The 22,722-nt window shown below is 39.8% G+C and overlaps 1 protein-coding gene across 14 annotated transcripts in view; it reads left to right on the top strand.

Annotated features, from left to right (window-relative positions):
- LOC145306864 (uncharacterized) overlaps positions 1-22,722 on the top strand; it is a 282,216-nt gene that overhangs the window by 109,552 nt on the left and 149,942 nt on the right. The window lies entirely within an intron of this gene.

The following is a 22,722-nucleotide window of genomic DNA, read 5'->3' as shown; positions in this document are numbered from 1 at the left end:
ATTGTCCTTTCAATTGTCGATTTCAAACTTTGCATGATGGTTCCTGTAGTAGTTTGTACATTTGTACATTGTACATTTGTAACTTTTATCTTTTCACAAAAAAAATACAATTTTCTACAGTATAAAAAAGTACTAAAAAATAATAGTAATATTATAAGATAAAAATATGTTTTAAACAAAGACAGGGAAATAAATTTTAAATATTATTATATATAACGAAATTTTTTTGTTCCTTTATGGTATTCTTTTCATTTTATTAATTATATTTTGAAAGCCAATGCGGCTCCATATGAGAATGTTCACGTGGGAATGTCCTGGATGGGATCTGTTCACTCCCTAAGTCAATTTACATGCGGGCAGGTAACCCATTATAAAAACGATCTAGGCTCCCAGAGGAGAGACACGTAAAATTGTTTCTTTTCAATCTATTTTAAAAATCAGCAATTTTCCCAAACTAGTTTTTCGCCACTAGATGTTGTTAGTTACGTTTTTAAGCTAATTGCAAAAATGTCCGCAGGACGGAGTGTTTTTTTATTTTTGTTGATTTGTTTGGGGGAGGGTGATTGTGCCCTCCTTCAAAATAGTTATTAACCTTCCCAGGACCTATGAGAAGCTGCCCTGTAAAGGAGAACCATTCCGGTTCAGTGGTTAGCGAGATCCTTTGGTACAAACACATAGACAGACAAACATCCTGTTAAGAATAAACTAGGGTTGGGCCGGATACTTTTTTGGCCGGATACCGGATATCCGGCTGATTTCAAACGCCGGATATCCGGTAACCGGCCAGATATCCGGCCAAATTACCGGATATCCGGCCAGATAACCGGCCAAATTACCAGATATTAAAGTAGTAAAAAAAAAATTCTTCAGAAATCTTATATAAATTTACATAAAGTTAAACTTATTCAGAAAAAATGTTCTTCTAGCTTCAATAATAAGAAAATTATAGCCATTTAAGATTTTAAAAAGCAGAGATTTTTGGAGTAAAGTATAAAAAAGTATAGAGCCGGATATCCGGCCGGATAGTTTTAATATCCGGTATCCGTCCGGATATTGAAAATGGCCGGATATCCGGCCCAACCCTAGAATAAACAGGATCTGATTTTTGGATCAATGGTTCCTATTACAATAACGTACACTATTATGAGCGAAGTATATCTATAATCAAGTAATAAAAATGTCAGTATGTCCTTAAACAGAATTATGTATTTAAGAAGTTTTGCAACAAATTTATATATGTATAACTTTGTCAAACCTTATATTTCCATATTTTGTTTATTATTCAGTGCTGACACTCAACAAAAGTTAATGTCCGTCTGTCATATCGTTTCAGAGCTTCGCTTTTATGGATGTTGTCATCCTTGTTTTTTTAGTATTTCATCTCAAGCACAAACCTAATTTTTTTTTTTGAAGATAAGGGGGAGTGAGCGTGTGGCCGCAGCCAGGGAGGTAGAGGCTGTTTATATTACTAGTCCCCAAAGTTTTATGATAACTTCTTCTAATTCGTTGACTCAACAACTTTGGAGGCTTTTATTGAGTTTCAATTGGTTGGGTCATTAAGTTGGGTGTCCAAACGTTGCAACCACATAAAAATACAGAAGTGGTAATTTTGTGTATCATCATTGGGGATGTACATCATTTTCTCGTATTCATTCGAATCTGGTGGAAAGGAACCGGTTCTCATCCAGCTTTCTACGAACATAAAAATGTACAATCATAAGATTAAAACCAGTTTTAATCTTATAATTGTTACATTCTATATCCGCAGAAAGCTGTTTATAATACGATGCGAGAAATAACTATTATTGGCCATTGTCTAATCTCTTATTAGTAAAAAATATATAGTCTAAAACAACACATGGTTTTTCAGTTTGGCAAAGACATAGTTCTTATGCCGCGGATATTAATTGGGTTTGAAGCCACACTGTAAAACGTTATCCTTATACTAAAGTAACAGGATGTTTGTCTGCTTGTTTGTCTGTGTGTCTGTACCAAAGGATCTCGCTAACCACTGAACCCATCGGGTTCTCCTTAACAGGGTAGATTCTCATTGGTCAAGGGAAGGTTTATAACTATTTTGGGGGAGGGTACCACCACCCTCCCAAAAGATGACAAAAAAATCAAAAAAAAATTAACATATGGGAGACTTCAACGTAACATAAAGAGGTATCTGTAACATAAAGAATTATCGTAGAGACTTTAACAAACAAAAACATTTAAAGTGCCACTAGAGGCCTCTAGGGGCGTAGCCGCTAGTTGTTTATATAGTTGTGTATGGCTTCCAATCTTATTAATTTCCGCTAAATGAAAACCAGTTTAAAGCCACATTAAAAAATCATGTATAATATTAACTCCGGTTTAAGATTAAATATTTATTTTACATACATATATGTATAGATCTATAATACAAAGTAGAATGATGTTTGTCTATCCGTCCGTCTTTCTGTCTGTCCCTTAAGATCTCAGTAACCACTGAACTGATAGAATTCTACTCTTCAAGGAATATACCTACTGGTCCTGTGGTGGTTTTAGGCTATTTTCTTGGGGGGTGGGACACCCCCCAACCACCCCAAAAATAAAATATCTCCCCCCCATTTTTTTTCTTGCGTAGTTACCTATTTTCCCCAAATTTTTTTTTCTTATGGGGAAGTTAGTTCACATAATACTACTGGCGGCAGCACCTGTAGTATTTATTTTTTTTAAATTACCTCTTGGGGCAAAGCACCTAGAGGCTAGGGGCGAAGCCGTTAGTATTTTATATAGTGAAAAAAAGAGAAAAAGAAGAGAGATGGGAGGATAGAGAGAGAGAGAGGAATCATCAACAGTTTGTAAACAATATGTCAATTCTAACATGTCAAATTAACAAAAAGAGCTATGATGACGTTAACTGAATACAGGTTTATTGCTATTTTAAGCTTCATTCATCATGAAGGATTATATTCATAATCCCCTCGGTAGCAAGGGAGGGGGGGGGCAATTGGACTGTAATTAATTCTGTTTAATCATGTTCTTTTATTCATTGGCTTATCTATAATACAAAGTAGAATGATGCCCGTCCGTCTGTCGGTCCGTATGTCACTTAAGATCTCGGTAACCACTTAACCGATCGGATTCTACTCTTCAGGGAATATACCTACTGGTCCTGTGGTGGTTTTAGGCTTTTTTCTTGGGGAGTGGGACACCCCAAACCCCCCCCAAAAAAAATCCCCCCGCCATTTTTTTAAATTATTTAAAATAGTGGTGGAGTGGGGGATCTCCAGGTAATAAAAGATGTGATTATACCTCTTGGGGCAAAGCCCCTAGAAGCTGGGGGCGAAACCGCTAGTTTATTATAGAATAATAAATTTGTGTGAAACTTCTCTTTAAATGATTCTTGATTTATTGAAATATTTAGCTACAGACAAAAAATTTTTTACTACTTTGTATTATACTAGAAGCCTCTAGGTGCATTTGAGGTTTAAATCACTTATAGGTTTCGTGATTTTTTTTCTGATTAATTTCGTTGTTGGTATAAGCTGTACACATACAGACAAACAAGACTCATAGACATCCTGTTACTTGTCCTGTGACCTAAAGAGCATTAACGTTTTTTTATGTATGACGTATATTTTGCCAAGGACGTGGGTTTTAATCCAGGAAGTAAGGGAGGGGACAATGGATCAAATATTCAATTATTAGGGTCCGATCATTTTCAATATTCGGCCGGATACCGAAAATGAAAACTATCCAGATACTGGATATCCGGCAGATTTGTAATGCCGGATATCCAGTAATTTGCCGGATATAGAACGTTGGCCAGAAATCTGGTCGGATACCGGAAATCTGGCATTATAAATCAGCCGGATATCCGGTATCTGGCCAAAAAAGTATCCGGACCAACCCAAACCCTTAACAATCGGACTCCTTGCCGCACCTTAATCGGTCGGGGGGGGGGGGCGTTCAACGCCCCCCCCCCCCCCCTATTATTTCCGTTCCTATTAGATGGCTATTTTTTTTGTGCACGTCCCCTGTTTGATAATGAATTTCCAACCTTTTATAAGTCAAAGTCAATTTTCGCTTCCTTTACCCTTTTCTTTGACAACCTTTGTTTTTAGGTCCTTTTTTATTTAAAAATTTCAAAATTTTAATACGTTGCGTAAGAAATGCATAAGTTTAAAATTTGACGTCTCTAAGTCAAAAATTGCGGCCACAAGAGCCTTTTAAGATTTCTGGAGACCTGGAGGATCAGGACCTGCAGGATCATACCTGGAACCTGAAATTGACTTGAACACCTGTATTTCATATGAGGATGTACTACTAGAGGATATTTTAGTATTTTGGTAAGATAAAATGCTTTGTTTTATTAAAAAAAATATTTTTGCTCTTTACCTGGATGACCCTGCCAGGTTTGCTGGCATCCTGTGCCCGCCAGTATGGAGATATTAAAAAAATTCGAACATTCAGTTATGTATCATACCCATACTTAAAAAGTCACGCCCGTTAAGGGCTAATACAGACAAATACAAAGCATAATAAATGGGTATAATAGTAAAATACATTGGTGTAATGATAGACAGATAGATAAAAAAATTTAAAAATGGATGGATAGAAAATAAAGGGGGGGGGGGTTAATGCAACCATCTCGTAATCAGTAAGCAAATGGCACTTAGAATTCGAATTTTGATCTGGAATTTTGTATGAGTAATCCTTAGTAGGTCTATTTTCCCTAAATTGAATAAAAAGTTGGAAAAGTAACAGCTAACGGCTGGCGGCTGGCGGCTCAGCAGTTTAGCCATTTTTAAAACAATTTTCAAGGGAAATCATCACGAAACCTATCCCTACATAATACTCTATGCTGCTCCAAAACGTTTTCAAACGGTTCTAGCCGCTAGTTGCTGGTACTAGAAATCTAAAAATGTTTTTTTTGTATCATTTCACATGATTTAAAGCAAAAATATGTTTCAAAAAATTGATTCCTACATAATTTATGGCAGATTTGCCCTAAAAATAGCCAAAAAACGGCTAAACGGCTGAGCCGTTAGCCGTTACTTTTTCAACTTTTTGTTCGATTTAGGGAAAATAGACCTACCAAGGATTACTCATGCAAAATTTCAGATCGAAATTCGAATTGTAAGTGCCATTTGCTCACTGATTACGAGATGGTTGCATTAACCCCCCCCCCCCCCCCCCCTCCCTTAAGTAGATAGGCAGTTAGAAAAAAAGGGAAAAAAAGGATAGATAGATCAGATGAATAGATAGATAAGAAAGATAGATAGTTGGATATATAAAGGAAAGTTGTATATAAAAGAAAGCTAAGTTTATAAGACAGATAGACATGTAGATAGAAAGACAGAAAAAATAGATAGATAGATAAACAAGACAAATATTTAGATATATAGATAGATTAAATTAACAGATGGATAGAAAGATAGATAAAAACCAGCTGTGTCATTAAAAGTAATTTTTCTAATTTTTTCTCATTTCGCAAGATAAGCGTTTAATATTCTTAAAGAGAAACTCTTCTTCTTAAATATTTTTTTATCTGAAACTTTTTCTGAAGGCACCGGCTAAAAAAACTGGTTTTATTCTTATGATTGTATATTTTTATATTCGTAGAAAGCTGGATATAATACAATGCTAGAAATAGTTTTTTCGTATGGATGAGAACCAGTTCCTATCCACCGGATTCGAATGAATACGAGAAATAACTTTACTTTTTCGGAAGGTTGAATGATGCCATTTAAAATTTTCTTGTTTTTACGCTAGCCTAGAAAATTATACAGAATTTGGCCTACTGAAAAGTTTTATCCTGAGCTGGATCTTTAAATCATTTCAATGGTGTGCTAAATCACCCCGCACAGAATTTCCGCCAATCACCCCACGCACCATTGAAATGATTTAAAGATCCAGCTCTGGTAACAAAAAACTGTGCACCTTTACCATTTAACCAAAAATGTGACCGGAATGTTCTCTAAGATGATTCACAAAGTATGTATCCTATTATATAAAGTAGTAAGCTTTTTTCTGTCTGTAGCAAAGGATCTCGCTAACCACTGAAATGATATGGTTCTCCTTTACAGTGAAGCTTCTTAAATGTACTGAGGTGGTTTTAAGCTATTTTTTCCCATTCCATATCCTCTTGAATAAAAAGCCCCTAGATGCTAGAAGCGCAACCGCTAGTCTATAATATATTATCAGCCTTAACCATTACTTATTAAGCTTTATATAAACCCTATAAATTGTATACAGAGCTGGATCTTTAAATCATATTAGTGGTGAGCCAGATCGAGGTGAGCCAACTTTCCAGGTCAATGAGAGCACAGCATTTTAAGAAATGCCGCGCTGTGATTGGCGGAAATTCGTCGCACCCCGATCTGGCTCACCACTAAAATGATTTGAAGATCTAGCTCTGATCAAATATCAACAATTTTAAAAGAGCAGATTAGAAATATCCACCTCTAAATCAAATTTAGGTTAGGTTCATTAAAGGTTAGAATTGCATAGCACTTCACCGGGGGATGTAAAAAAGGGGGGTTAGGCCTTCAAAATATCAATTTTAAGGGGGTTGTTGACACCCCTTTACAACCCCTTACCGCACGCATTTAAGTTTGATTAAAAGAACCTTTTTGAAAAAAAAGAGTTTCTTTTGTAGTGATGAATCTTAAAATTTAACAATGAATTTCTTTGAAACTTATAATTTAACTCCTTAACACAAAATTATTTTTTAATTATTTTTTTAATGATTTAAAATAAAAGAGAGTTGCTGCTCTATGGTTAAATGTCAGTATGTCTGTTTGTATTTACGTAAGTCTGTCTGTACGTTGTATATTGTCTGTCTGTATGTCTGTCTGTCTGTCTGTATGTCTTTCTGTCTGTCTGTCTGTATGTCTGTCTGTATGTCTGTCTGTATGTCTGTCTATATGTCTGTCTGTATGTCTCTCTGTATGTCTGTCTGTATGTCTGTCTATATGTCTGTCTGTATGTCTGTCTGTATGTATGACTGTCTGTAAGTCTGTCTATCTGTCTGTCTGTCTGTATTTCTGTCTGTCTGTCTGTATGTCTGTCTGTATGTATGACTGTCTGTAAGTCTGTCTATCTGTCTGTCTGTCTGTATGTCTGTATGTCTGTATGTCTGTCTGTATGTCTGTCTGTATGTCTGTATGTCTGTCTGTATGTATGACTGTCTGTAAGTCTGTCTATCTGTCTGTCTGTCTGTATGTCTGTATGTCTGTATGTCTGTCTGTATGTCTGTCTGTATGTCTGTCTGTATGTCTGTCTGTATGTCTGTCTGTATGTCTGTCTGTATGTCTGTCTGTATGTCTGTCTGTATGTCTGTCTGTATGTCTGTCTGTATGTCTGTCTGTATGTCTGTCTGTATGTCTGTCTGTATGTCTGTCTGTATGTCTGTCTGTATGTCTGTCTGTATGTCTGTCTGTCTGTCTGTATGTCTGTCTGTCTGTCTGTATGACTGTCTGTAAGTCTGTCTATCTGTCTGTATGTCTATCTGTATGTATGTCTGTCTGTATGTCTGTCTATATGTCTGTCTATATGTATGTTTGTTTGTATGTCTGTCCATTGTATTTTTTCATTCTGTATGTCTGTCTGTAAATTTGTTGGTATGTTTGTATTTATATCTGTCTGTTGGTATGTTTGTATGTTTGAGTGTCTGTGTGTTTGTCTGTGTGTTTGTCTGTATGTCTGTCTGTATGTCTGTCTGTATGTCTTTCTGTCTGTCTGTATGTCTGTATGTCTGTCTGTATGTCTGTCTGTATGTTTGTCTGTCTGTCTGTCTGTATATCTGTATGTCTGTCTGTAAGTTTGTTGGTATTTTTGTCTTTATGTCTGTCTGTTTGAGTGTCTGTATGTTCGTCTTTGTGTTTGTCAGTATGTTTGTCTGTTTTTGTTTATTTCCAATTGATCGTCCATTGTCTTATCCTTTTAATCTTCTAATTAAAGTAAATCTGCAATTTGTGGGAATGTTAATTTGGAATGAGGATGACAACATTCATAAAAGCAAAGCTCTAAAATCAAACGGAAGGACAAACGAACAATAATCCTTGTAGAATGTCAAAACTCAATCAACAGAACATACATTTTCAACTCTAAACTTAAATTTAACATAAATTTGTTGAAAAATTGCATGAAACAGGATACAGTAAAAATATTTTTTTGTATTAAATTTGATTTTAGAGATGCCTCGCTTAAAATCTTGTACATTGTTGTCCTAGACATTATTATTCCAAAAAGTAGGATAATAATATTATATAAAAAGATGTCGAAAGAGATAAAAAAAATCATGAATTATACCAGCGATCTGAAGGGATAAGACAATGACTGTTAAATATATGTACATCCCCAATGTTGATACTCAATATTACCTCTTAGATTAAAATTAGTGGCTGAAACGTTTGGACACTCAATCTAATATACCTACCAACCAGGTTTTTAAGCCAACGATTAATAAAACATAATCTTAAAATTTTGGGGACTAGGGTAATAAACAGAATTAAAAGAAAAACAAAAAAGACAAAAATTTCCGAAAAGGTTTCGTGATTTCTTTCCTTCAAATAAATTCAATTGTTGGTTACCAATTTTCCCTAGTAAAAAAACTCAGGGATCTAAAGGGATAAGACAATGACTGATAAATATATCCCCAATGATGATATAAAAAATTACACCTTCTGTAGATTATAATTAGTGGCTGAAACGTTTGGACACTCAACCTATAATTTAAATTCGATAAAAATCCCCAAAGTTGTCAAGCCAACGAATAAGAAAACGTTATTATAAAACTTTGGGGACTAGTGTAATAAACAGCCCAATGTCCTCTCCCTCCCTGGAAGTAACTAGTTAATATTAAAACCTAGAAAAAAAACTCATGTGAAAAGTTTCGTGATTTTTTTCTTCTATAAATTTGTTTCTTATTTATGGCCACGATTATTGAGCTTCGCTACTTGGAGACGTTGTCATCCTTGAAAATATATCAAAGGATACGCCCCCTGGAGGTCTCTAGGGGCATTTGAGGTGGTTGGATGGGGTTAGTATTTTTTTGTAGTGGCTATTTCTCTTAGTTATGAGGATTCCTATAACAGTTAGGTATGATTTAGAAAGCGCAACAACTGCTATAAATGATTTTTTCGTGTGGCTGAGAACCAGTTCTCAGAATCCAGCGGGTATTTATCGGAATTTTGAGGATATTTGGGGATATACTGGAAAAGCTTTTCAACATTCAGGGTCTGTCAGTAAAGAATAGCTTTCCCAAAACCTTTCTTGAACCTATAAAGAGCTTTACTGCAAAGGAGAACCATGTGGGCTCAGTGGTTGGCGAAAAAATTTAGGTACATTTTCTGCATTTTGAGTATAGATAGAATCTAGACTTTTAAATGTGCAAAGGGTTAAATTTGATTATTATAATTGGAAGTGAATAAATTTATTGTTCATTGTCTTAAGTCTAACAAGGGAAAAGTAGGTTGCGGGTAAAATCCGTAAAGTTTGTGTGTTTTAAGTTAAAAACAGAAGTAGAACGATAAAAATTTATGTTAACTTTTAAAAAAATTGTCTATAGTTCTTTTCAATAAGAAATACACATATTTAATGAATAATATCGTTATAATACTATTCTTAAGCCTTAAAACACACACCTTTACGAATTTTACCCGCAACCTACTTTCCTTTTTGTCAATATGAAGGGTTTCTACAGGGTACAAATTAGAGTTTCATTTTTATACAAAATAAATTATCATACAGTTTCTGATTGTAAAACGTTTAGATACTTTTTGTCTTTTTAAAACAAAAATGATAAAGGAATTTATATTTTAATATAATAAAAATAATAAAAAACAGTAAAAACACTTCATATAAAAAAATTGTAGCAAATATTTATTTATTTAGAGCCGCCTAGCGGATACGTTTGAACTATATTTAAAAAGAATATAAATTTAGTGGCGTAAATTTTGGAAGATTTCTTTTGTGCTCTGAAAAATAATTTAATATAATTTTTGTAAGTTCTAGTGGCATTAATTATTGGCTCTAGCAAGTTTTACGCTATTTTTGGAAGGAAAAAGCAAAATATATTCAGTTATAGAGTTTTAATCTACAGAAGGGTTTCTTGTTTATGATAATCGGGGTTGTACCCAAAGTTTTATAATCCTTTGGGTACTGAACCCTCCCCCAAAATAGTTATCAACCTTTCCAGAACCTATGAGAAGCTTCATTGTAAAGGAGAACCATATCGAATCAGCGGTTAGTGGTGGTTTTAGGCTATTCTTGGTTCTTCTTATAATAGACTCAATATGTCCTGGGAAGTTTTTAACTGTTTTGGAAGGGTACCATCAATTAAAACCACCAACAGTAATCCTTATACTAAAGTAACAGGATGTGTGTGTGTTTGTGTGTCTGTACCGAAGGATCTCGCTAACCGCTTAACTAAAATTAGAAATAAGGGGGGGGCACGCCGTCCCCCCCCCCCAAAAAAAAAAAAAAATTCGCGCCCTTCCCCCCAAAATTTTTTTACTTTTTCTTTTAAAATCTAAAATAGCAAATTCGGTTATTAAATTCGACTCTCTCCTCCTCAAGTGCCCCTAGAGGCCTTTAGGGGTGTAGCCGCTAGTCCTTATAATAAAGTAACAGGATGTTTGTTTGTCTGTGTGTTTGTACTGAAGGATCTCGCTAACCGCTAAACCGATCGGGTTCTCCTTAACAGGGTAGTTTCTCATAGGTCCGGGGAAGGTTTATAACTATTTTCTTGGGGGGTGGGACAATCCCAACCCCCCCCCCAAAAAAATGAAAAATCCCCCCCCAAAAAAAAAATTTCGCCCCCCCAAAAAATTTTTTTTATACTTTTTCTTTTAAAATCTAAAATTAGAAATTGGGTTATTAAATTCGACTCTCTCCTCCTCAAGTGCCCCTAGAGGCCTCTAGGGAGCGTAACTGCTAGTTATTAATTAGCTAACATAAAGTTATATAATGATGACATGAGTTACAAATTGACTACACAGATTTAAAAAATGCAGAATAGCAAAGTTTAGAACGATATGTTATCTAAAGTGTCCAAAATTTACAATATTATTAAGTTTCGACTGGAAGGCAAGTACAATATAGATAAAAAATCATTCTAAACTTTGCTGTTTTGCATTTTTTTAATCTGTTTCTTTTAAACTAAAGTAATTTTAAATAATATCATATATATTATTCAGTTTTTAATACCTTAAGAAAAAATTAAAAAATTATTTTACGTAATTACAATAAGTTTTGTTTAAAATGTGCACACTCTGTTGAGTAATAATTAAACTATTTATGAATTTTATATTTAATCCTTTGGATAGGATGTGCTAAATTTAAAAAATATTAGGTATTTAATTTTATTAGAAGGGAAAATTCTTGAATTAGCTTATTTAAATGATTGAAAAATCCTCAGAGGCTAAGAGGCAAAAATAAAATTTATTTTAATGTATAATAATTGATATTTATATCTTAAAATGGTTTTCCGCAACTCCGTAAGGTAGGTCTATAATTCTCCAACTTTAAATTCCCATTTTATTCTGATGTTTTTAAAGAATCGATTGCTTAATAAAACCTTTCAAAAACATTGACTGATTTTCAAAAAATATTAAATATGACAATCTCATATAACATTTTTTTGGGAAAGATTGGGATCTCTCTCTCTCCCTCCCTCTCTCTCTCTCTCTCTCTCTCTTTCTCTCTCTTTGTCGTGTTTTTCTTTTCTTGTCCTTACAATAAAGTAACAGGATGTGTGATTGTTTTTCTGTATTGAAGGATCTCGCAAACCACTGAACCGATCGGGTTTTCCTTAACATATGTCCCGGAAAGGTTTATAATTATTTTGGGGGAGGTTACCACCACCCTCCCAAGAGAAATCATTCATAGAAAAAATATCCGCCCCCCCCAAAAAAAAATTTTAAATTTTTCAACGTCCAACATTAATTTCGAAAATGAAAAAAATCTTCAAAAAATAAAAACAAAATCTCCAAAATCTTTTTTTAAAAGTTTTTATTGTAAAATATCCCCTACGAATGCACCAATGGACCATAGGGTTTGTCGAAATATATTTCTTTGAAAATTATTAACTGGGGGAAGGTGATAACTGTATGGTAACCCCCCCCCCCCAACTATCTAAAGTAAACGAGTGTACTAATATAAATATGAAAATTTCAACAACAAAAAATCACAAAACCTCGATAAAAATTTCTTTATTTCTCAGTATTTAGTATTTAGATAGATAGATATATAACTGTATGGATAGATATATAAATAGATAGATAGATAGATAGATAGATAGATAGATAGATAGATATAATATATATATAGATGGATAGATAGATAGATAGATAGATAGATATACAAATAGATAGATAGACAAATTTATGGATAGATAAGTATACAAATAAATGGGTAACCCTTCTCCCCAAAATACAGACAGACAAACAGCTATCATCTATTCGATATATTTTTACGAAACATGAAACTCCATAGAAAATCAATTTATTGCTTGTTTACAAAAATTTTAACAATCATTTTTTTACATTAATATCTATTTCTCTCTCTCTTTTTCTCTCTTTCTCTCTCTGTCTCTCTATCTGTCTCTTACTTTCTCTCTTTCTTTCTCTTTCTCTCTCTCTCTCTCTCTTACACACTCTCTCTCTCTCTCTCTCTCTCTCTCTCTCTCACTCTCTCTCTCTCTCTCTGACACTCTCTCTCTCTCTTCTCTCGTCTCTCTCTCACTCTCTCTCTCTCTCTCTCTCTCTCACTCTCTCTCTCTCTTCTCTCTTCTCTCTTCTCTCTTTTCCTCTCTCTTTCCCCTTTCTCTCTTTCTATACCTCTCTTTTCTTTTTCTCTTTTCCCCTTTTTCTTTTAATTTGATTTACTATGTAGTATCACAAGCTATAAATTGTAATGTAAAACTAAAATTAATCCATTCAACACTAAAATACACTCTCTATCTTTCTCGTATTCATTCGAATCCGGTGGATAGAAACCGGTTCTCATCCATACGAAAAAACTAAGTCTAGCATCGTATTATATCCAGCTTTATACAAATAAAAAAATGTACAATCATAAGATTAAAACCAGTTTTTTTTTAGCCCGTGCCTACGGCACCTTGGGGCTAAAAAACTGGTTTTAATCTTATAATTGTACATTCTATATCCACGAAAAGCCGTTTATAAAACGATGTGATAAATAACTATTTTCATACTCATTCAAGCCGATTAATGTATGGTGGATTAGAACTGGTACTTATCCATACAAAAAAAAACTAAGTCTAGCATTGCATTGTATTATATCCAGTTTTCTACGAATTAGGGTTGGGCCGGATATCCGGTGTGGCCGGATATCCGGTGTGGCCGGATATCCGGCCATTTTGAATATCCGACCGGATACCGGATATTGAAACTATCTTATATATTTTTTAACAAAAATCTCTGTTTTTTTTAATCTTAAATGGCTGTAATTTTCTTATTATTGAAGCTAAAAGAACAATTTTTTCTGAATATGTTTATCTTTATGTTTTTTGTTTATATTAGAAATCTCAAAACATAAGTTTTGGCGGTGGCAGCAGTACTTGACAGCTGGCCGCAAACCGACGGTTGGCAGGTAAACGGCAACGGATTTTATAAAATTGTAATATGCCATGAAGATATATAAAAAATTTGAAATCTTCAAGTAAAAAATTGCGGTCACAGGAACCGTTTAAAGATTTCTTGAGACCTGGAGGTTAAGGACTTGCAGGATTTTACCTGAAACCTGAAATCGACTTGAATACCTATATTATATATGAGGATGTACATTGTACGACTATGGGATATTTTAGTATTAGATAACATCAAATGCTTTGTTTAAGTAAAAAAATATTTTTACTTTTTACCTGAATGACCTTACCAGATTTGCTGGCATCCTGTGCCCGCCAGGAAGGAAGTATTAAAAAAGTTTCAACTCTTGGTTATGTGTCATATCCAAATTTCGAAAGTATCCCAGTTATAGCCCTCTACCTTTTATACACAGAAAATGGGATAGAAAAAAAACAGAGGGGGGGGGGCAGGCATTTAACGCCACCTCCCCGCCCATCCTCCAACTGTTAGGGGTTGATATTACAGATTGAGGGTATTAATAGTTAATTAGATCTATTTGCTAAGAAGAAAGATCATTTTATAGTTACTTAATTTTTAAGTTTTAACCTTAATTTAACCAGCCGCTAGTATAATATAAAACACCAGTTTATGAAGAAATTTTTTTTGCGGGTAAAGTCCCTTTCGTGGCAACGCCCCTTAAGGAGCGATTATTCGTATTTTCATAGTAGCTTTCCTCCTTTTTCTAGCCCCTCGCGGGGGACTTTAACCTTGCAGGGCCAATTGCCTAACCCTGCGGGGCAATCACCTAACCAAATATAACCTAACCTAACCTAAAATAACCTATTAAAAGGAATTTTAAAAATACAACGAATCGCCCCTTAAGGTGCGTTGCCACGAAAGGGACTATATCCTTTTTTGATACTTTAATATGTAGTAATTTGGCCGGTTATCCGGCCGGATATCCGGCAATTTGGCCGGATAGCCGGAATTTTGCCGGATATCCGGACGGATACCGGATATCCGGCATTTGAAATCAGCCGGATATCTGGTATCCAGTATCCGGCCAAAAAAATATTCGGCCCAACCCTACTACGAATATAAAAATGTACAATCATAAGATTAAAACTAGTTTTTTTTAACCCAAGCATCTCGGGCTAAAAAACTGGTTTTAATCTTATAATTGTACATTTTTTATCCACAGAAAGCTGTTTATAATTTGATGCAAGAAATAACTAAAACGTTCCAAAACCCCAGAACTGTGATTCAGAATAGTTATCTATCACATTGTATTATAGACAGCTGATGTTATGAACAATTATAAGATTAAAACCCCCAGGGTCTAAACCCCCAAGGGTCTAACAAAACTGGTATTAATCTTATGATTTTTATTTTAATATTCATGGAAAATTAACTGTAATACGATGCTATACATGATTTTTTAGTAACCAGTTTTAATCCAGTTTGAAAGCCATTCTGGATTTTCAATTCCTTTTGAAATTGCTGAAATTTGGATAATTATGTGGCGTATAGTTTGTCAGAATCCCTTATACCTGGCAAAACCCATGACATTTGATTGGTTGGTTCATTAAGTTGAGTGTCCAAACATTTCAACCACAAATTGTAATCTAGAGAAGGGGTAATTCTGTGTATCATCATTGGGGATATACATTTATTTATTGTCCATTCTTTACCCCTTAGCGCCATCTTTTAATATTTTTTGTAAAATTTTCAAAGTTTGAGAGTGTACTTTGAAGTAATCAATTAAACAGAAATTTGAAGCTTCTTTGCCATTCAATTTTAGCCATTAATTTCATTCTTATCAGGGATAGTAAGGGATAAGACAATGGACAATCAATTTATATGCATCCCCAATGATGATAAACAAAACTACCACTTCTGTAGATTACAATTATTGGTTATAATGTGTAGACACTGCGATTTTGGATGCAATCAATAAAAATGTAATAATAGTACCCAAAGTTTTAACTTGGTTGACATTGGGTACTTGGGATGGCTTTAGGCTTTTTAGAGGCGATTTTCCTTGTAAGGGTGGTGGTACCCTCCCGCAACCTATTATTTATTAACCTTTCCAGGAATTATAAAAACATACCCTGTAAAGGAGAATCATATCGGTTCAGTGGTAAGCGAGATCCTTTGCTACAGACATAAAAAAGCTTAGTACTTTTGCCTTTAACTGCAGATTTCGATAATTACTGAACCGATTAAGTTCTCCCGTTTAGGGAAGCCTCACATAGGTCCTGATACGGTTTTCAGATATTTAATTTTTAGATTTAAGAGATACACGAATCTAAACGGATAAGACAATGGCCGATAAAGTGATGTACATCCCAAATGATGATACACAAAATAACCCCTTCTGTGTATTAAAATTAGTGGTTGAAACGTCTGTATAGTCAACTTAATGAACGAACTAATCAAAATTCACCAAAGTTCCCAAAGTTGTTAAGCCAACGAATAAGAAAACGTCAATATAAAACTTTGGGGACCAGTGAATAAACAGCCCATTGTCCCCTCTCGCCTCTGCCATCCTTTTTAATTCAGAACCCCTATTTGCTACGGGCGCAACCGCTAGGTACCGACTATTATAAAGGACAGTAACTCTATGTTTATCAATGTCCGTTTGTCCATCCGACTTATTTTCCTTCGCTAATGGAAATTTTGTAATATTTTAAGGATTATTCAATTATTTGCTTAGTTTATAATTATCATTTGTTAAATAGATAGATAGATTTCTTAAAAATTAATTATTATGTTCAGAAAATGTTCCAAAATAATTGTAAAAATCCTTTAAATTTAAATTTATTTTAAACCTTTGTTTTTTTGTTATTTACAAGACAAAGGCGACGAAATTTTTCGACGATATAAATTTTAGAAAGCTAATTTTATCCTAAGAAATTCAACTATTCATGACTAACTTATCTTTAATACAAAGTAGAACGATGTATGTCTGTCTGTTTGTTTGTTTGTTTGTAACGAAGGATTTCGCTAACCGCTGAACCGAAAGGGTTCTCCTTAACAGGGAAGCTTCTCATAGGTCCCGGGAAGGTTTATAACTATTTTGGGGGAGGGTACAACCACCTTTTGCAGAGAAATCGACAAAAATTTAAAATAACAAAAAAAACCGCATTGCGGACACATTTGCAATTAGCTAAAAACATAACTAATGTGGTATTCGGCAGCCGTGAGCCATGTTCTATGGCAACCCTGACCTTGGTTCGGAGAAGGGCCGAGGGCCCTCCCCCGAGTACTGGGGAAGGGGTCAGCCGACCCCCTCCCTATGCCTAAAATTAATGATAGATTTTGACAGCCTTATTATGGTTAAGCTGTATTGTTAATTCCCCCCACCCTTTCCAGGGATGGGGGATCATTATTGCCCAAACTGATTATTGTATATGTATTTATATTGATTCTGTTTATGATTACTTATTCCAATCTGTGTATTTATTGTTTGTTGTATATAACTTTAGTAAACCTTATACCCTGAATAAAGGAACATCTGAATAGACTCTGTTTGTTACTTAGTGATTGCTAGAGAAGCGTAGCTTCTCTATAATATATGTGTCCACGTCTGTTCGCACTGGATAGTCATTTGAACTCGGGTGTCTGCCATTTAACCTAGGCGGATACCACAACTTTTGGTGACAGCTGTGTGAGATTACGGCAAACCACAAGTGTAGAGCAGACGCGCAGCTGAGGCTAAGGTACTCCCAGCAGTGAAACTGGCAAAACTGACACAAGCAACCTGAATTACCCACCCTGGATAGCAAGGTCTAACTCTGTATCCGGCAGTTGTGGAAGCGAAACCTAGCGAAAGACCACTAAGTGTGGCGGAACCCGAGCTGCGGAGAGTAGCGAAATCGGACGAGAGACTGCGGAGAGCAGCGAAACTTGACGGAGAACCGCGAGAAGCGCCGACATCTAACGGAGGATTGAGCGCTCAAGGGCTGAAACAGGCCTGCGGACGGGCTGAAACAGGCCAAATAAGTGCAAACGGCTGAAAATAGGCCAACATTTACTGCAAGAGATAGCAGGATCCGAACCAGCGGCGTTGCAGGAAGGGACATTCCCTGCCGCCACCAGCCGGATTCGGATACACGACGCTGCAGGACGGGACATTCCCTGCCGCCGACTGGCTGAAACAAGCCAAATAGCTGCGAGCTGTGAGCGAAAATACGAGTGTAGTGTACCAAGCAGAAGAAAAACTACGTTAACTCCAAGTATCCTGAGAGGCTACAGCGCAGCCACCCATCTAGAAAAACAGATATTATATCAGATTTTATGGATTACCACCCTGGTGTGAAAGCTGAACAATAGATTTATGGGCAAGGCTTGGTAAACAAATTTGTTGTGTATTGTGATAAAGCCAAAAATAGAACCTAGATGTAAGATAACAATGCATTGGTAAACAATCTGACCCCAAGCCTTCAGCACGACAAATACACCCCCTTATCCCAACGGAAGGGGAGGGGCCCACCATAAATTGAAGCAAATACAATTGAGGTGACATAACAATAAGCCCAGGATTAAGGAAGAGGCACAATTACCTCACCACCCAGTCACTTCAAACCTGCAGCACCCCCCTCCCCATAGGGGGGAACGGACGGCTTTACCCCGTCCCCTCACGCACTCCCCCTTCTCCCCACCCTTGGATAAGTCCGTCCACGGTGCGGAGATAGCGACCGGGAGAACAGAGCGCAATTCACGGGTTGCGCAGCGGAGCTTGGGACGCAACAAAAATTCAACGGACGAAGGAGATAAAGCGGACCAATGAGAGAGCAGATTGAGGGATAGATGCGCGTTTTACCTGTGTGCGCAATCTGACGGCGCGTAGGCGCGTTGCAAGAAAAGGAGATTCCACGCACACACACACACACAGGAGTGGAGCTACTCCATAGCATACAACAGAGATATTTTTAGAAAAAAAGGACTTGCAAGCTCCTCCCTCCTATCTATAGTGTGATAAGGAAAACCAAATCAGTTCCTGACAGCAGTTCAGACCCTCAACAACTATCTACACCTACCAGCCTACCTTAAAGCTCAGAAGCTAGTGACAAGTATTCTAGTGTACACCTATTTTAGATCTTTGTAGTTTAAACTACCAACCAAGTGATAAACAGTGTTGGCTGCTAGGCTAGAAAGCCATAAGTGTAAACCACCTATAGTATTGACTTAAAACTTAGTGTCCCGCCGCTGAACCTTTGACCCGATGGAGCAGCCACAAGCGCAAGGAGGCGACCAGCTCCAAGGATGGCTCCAGGACGATCCCCAGCCGGCTCCAGCCAAGTACCGCAAGCTGATGCTGAGTAACCTGCCGGAGTACCGAGGACCGCCCAAGCAATCCTGGAATTCCCACATCCGGAGACTAGAAATGTCATGGGCGGCTTACCGTGTGCCCCCCCATGACACACTGAACCGCCGCAACGCCCTTTTACTATCCCTGGCGGGGCAAGCGGCGGAGATGGCCTCTCATCTGTTTGGAGAGGCAGGCCAAGCCTTGACATACGAACAAGTCAAGGCTGAGTGTGAAATGTTATTTCGTCCAGCCTATGAGTCTCAGACCCTGAAGCAATCCTTCAGAGACTACAGGCAGCACTCGACAGAGCCTATACAAGCCTACATATCCACAAAGTGTGCGCTGTACCGGGAGGCCTACAGCCACGAAGATTTGGAGTTGTTGATAGATGAACTAAATCGCGGCATTCGTAACGCTAATGTGAAACGCATTATGATGGGTCATGAGATCGCCTCGGTACCTGAGTACACGAGGCGAGCCATGTTTACCGTGACCATGATCACCAAGCAGCTGAAGGAGGGTGTGTGCCTAGTGGACGCCACCGACGGGCTCACGGGATCGGCCAGCGTCCAGTTGCCCCAGTACGATGAGTTGGAGCCAATGGAGATTGGCCCCTTGGCTCCGGGTCTCCACCAGATGGGGAAGGTTGCACCAGACGACAAGATTCCAGGCCGCTGCTATCGCTGCCATGGGAAGGGCCACCGAGTCAGAGATTGTCCTACGCCTATGGAGGTCAGCCTAGAAGAGCGACGCACCCAGCCACGCCGTGACCGTCCTGCCAAATGTGAACGTTGCCATTACGCAGGCCATACGGCAGCCGAGTGCAAGGCTGACTGGGACCAGGTAGCCGGCCGGAGACGCATAGCTGACAAGGGCGCTCACTCAGGAAAGCCCAGCAGAGTAGCCAACATGGAAGGGAGCGCGCCCCCAGCAACACTCCAGCAAGCAGCCGCCCCCAGCGCAGCGGGCCAATCCGAAGGAATGCCGCAGTTTGGAACCATCCCAGCTAGGATCAACGTGCTGGGAGGAGCGGCTGAACCCAACCGGGTTGGCCTGGGCTTCAGCCTCAACCACTTGGGACCGGAGTTCGTGCAGCCCACCAACATTGCGGAGCCAGAAGTCCTGAGGCCTCAACCCTTTAGCCTCAACATGATGGGGCCTGCCAGACCTAGTCCACCCAGCAAGAGCGGAGGGGCGCTACCCAGCGCCACCGAGACAGTGTACGGGGAGGCCCTGGCGGCCGCTGAGCGAGAGAGGCGAGAGGCGCTAGCCAGCGCATCGGAGTCGATGTATGGGGCGCCATCCGGCGTCGCCACGTGGGAAGGACGAGAGGTGCGCCCCCGCACCCCCAAGCTGATGTCTGGGGCAGCAACCGCCGCCGCCACCTGCGAAGACTAGGGGGTGCTATCCAGCGCCCCCACACTGGTGCCTGGGGCGACAACCGTCGCCGCCACCGAGATACCTGGATCCTGGAACGAGCCTGCAGCCCCAGAGGGAGGGGTGACATCCGTCACCCCCAGTCAGCCCGCGCCACCAGCCAGCAGGGAGGGTCCAGCTGTCCATCATCCAGCGCCACCAGCCAGCAGGGAGAGTCCAGCTATACACCATCCAGCGCCCCCTGCCAGCAGAGAGAGTCCAGCTGTCCACCACCCTCAACTGAGCCAGGATAAGTTAAAATTGACAAATGTATTGTATCCAAAGTATTGTAACCCTCCAGCCTTGCCTGTGCCTCCCGCACCAGAGGCTGGGGAGATTGAGATTTGGGGTTATCAGGACTTGCCTGTGCCACATGCACCTGAGTTCCTAGGGCAGGGGAGGGATGTACTACAGGGCGAGCCTGTGCCACACGCACTCCAGCCCCATGCCACTGGGCATGCCATGGATGAGGGAAGGGGCTAGGGGAGCCGACACCCAGACAGGCGCCAGTCGCCTGTCAGTCTGTCATTGGGGAGGGTATCGGGACGCCCCGGGCGTCCAAAGATAACACTCAATGGAAATTTATATCTAGCCAGGAGCAGCCCAGCAGTGTCCAGCCCCAAGAAGCAGTCGTGGCCCGAGCCGAGGATCCCCAGATGCATGCGCGAGGTTGATGGCTGTCTGGTAGATTCTCACATTGGTGGATGGTTCTGTGGGGCCTACTGCTAGCAGCTGTGTGGCCTACAACTAGCTATGTCTTGGTAGGGTGGGACTGTGCCAACCCCACCCATGTCACCGCCTACAACAAGGAGCAGATGTGTAGCAAGGAGCCGCTACACCAGGAGGTGCCCTTGGGCCATGAGATACATGTCCTGCAGCAAGTCAAGATTCGGGAGACAACGGGATATAGCTGTCAACTCGCAGTGTCCCAGTGGACATTTAGGTGTGGAGTCTGGGGCCACCTGAAGGTGACCTCGGTCCCCACCCTCATGCGGCCAACCAAGATTGACCCAGAAACGTGCCGAGACCTGGCCCGGAACCGTGTCTACACTCTGCCAGGCAAGACCCAGCCATTGACGTTCCAGCTGAACCACCCCCTGTTCTTTACCCTCAATATGGTGGGCGCATTGGTCAACAGCCCCAAGGGGGTGGGTTGTGAAGGGGAGGACGTCCATTTTGAAGGCCAGCTGTACCGAAATGAATTAGTGCTCCAGGAGCGACGGCTGCTGGTCAAGGAAGAAACCTACGTAGTCGAGAATGGACGGGTGGAGTCCCAGTCTGACCACCTGACCCTAGAGTGTCCCCATTCTGAGCTGTCCTGTATCACTGGAGAGGCCACATACGTGTGGGACCACCTGGGGAGAGATTGCCCCTTGAGGCTGATACGCAGCCTCCAGCCCAGCCTGGTGATGGATGCGTTCCTGGTTGACCATCAAGCCCAATTCTTCATCAACATGACTACCCCCACCTCAATAGTGAACTGCGACTTTGAGGCCCATGCCACCAACCACCCAGCATTGTTTGTGGCAGCCGACCCGGCCGCGGCAGCGTTGCCCAGAGTATCGGCCAGGGACGTGGATGTCCCCCTCCAGGCCCAGATACATGCAGGTTACATCGGATTTACCCTGGAAACTCGAATGAGAAGCGCAGCAGCAGAAGAAGTAGCGGCCAATTGCTGGAAGCTCCAGCAGCTAGACCCGGCCCATCCGGTGCGCGTCCAGGGGAGCACGTTCTCTGTTTTGAGGGGAGATGTATTGCTCCAGCTTACCTGCCAACGTAATAAGTACGTGGTCAGGGAGAGCAATGAATGTTGGGACAAGGTGCCGGTGGAGCCCACAGGATTTGTAGATGCCGTGACAAAGGTGTATAGCGGCCACGCCACCAAAATTCCCTGCTCCTCCACCTACCCCCTAACTGTACACGCTGAGGAAGGATGGATAGAGCTAACTCCTGCACCTAAGAAGAGGCCGCCCCCGCTGGATACACCCAAGCAGCTGCTGACCGAGCCCTTGGATGACTTCAGCTCGGGAGGATTGTATTCGCAGGCCGAGCTGAACGACTGGCAGCAGCTACTAGCGTTTCCGGCGTATAAGGCCGCCATGCTGACCGGCCTGTCGTATGGCTCATGCGTCCAGCAAGGCAGCTGTTCAGCCACCGGAGACCATGGGATCATGTCCTACGATATTGACCGACTGGCGGAGGAAGGAGAAGCAACCCTGGATGTCTGGGCTGGATTCAGACAGGCTATTCACGAGTGGGGAGATGGCGCAGCCATACTGTGTCTGCTGTTGTTGATCCTCAAGCTGCTGGGGGACTTAACCATCATCTCCCTGGCAGCCGCACAAGGAGGTGTATGAGCCGCCCTGAACGCGATGTCACAAGTATTCCTGTATCACCCAACCTTGTATCGCAAGGCCTTGGCCAGAG

Source organism: Acartia tonsa, chromosome 15, assembly GCF_053477335.1.
Source record: "Acartia tonsa isolate MP-2025a chromosome 15, ASM5347733v1, whole genome shotgun sequence".
Lineage (NCBI taxonomy): Eukaryota > Metazoa > Arthropoda > Copepoda > Calanoida > Acartiidae > Acartia > Acartia tonsa.
This window is presented reverse-complemented; position numbering and strand designations above follow the sequence as displayed.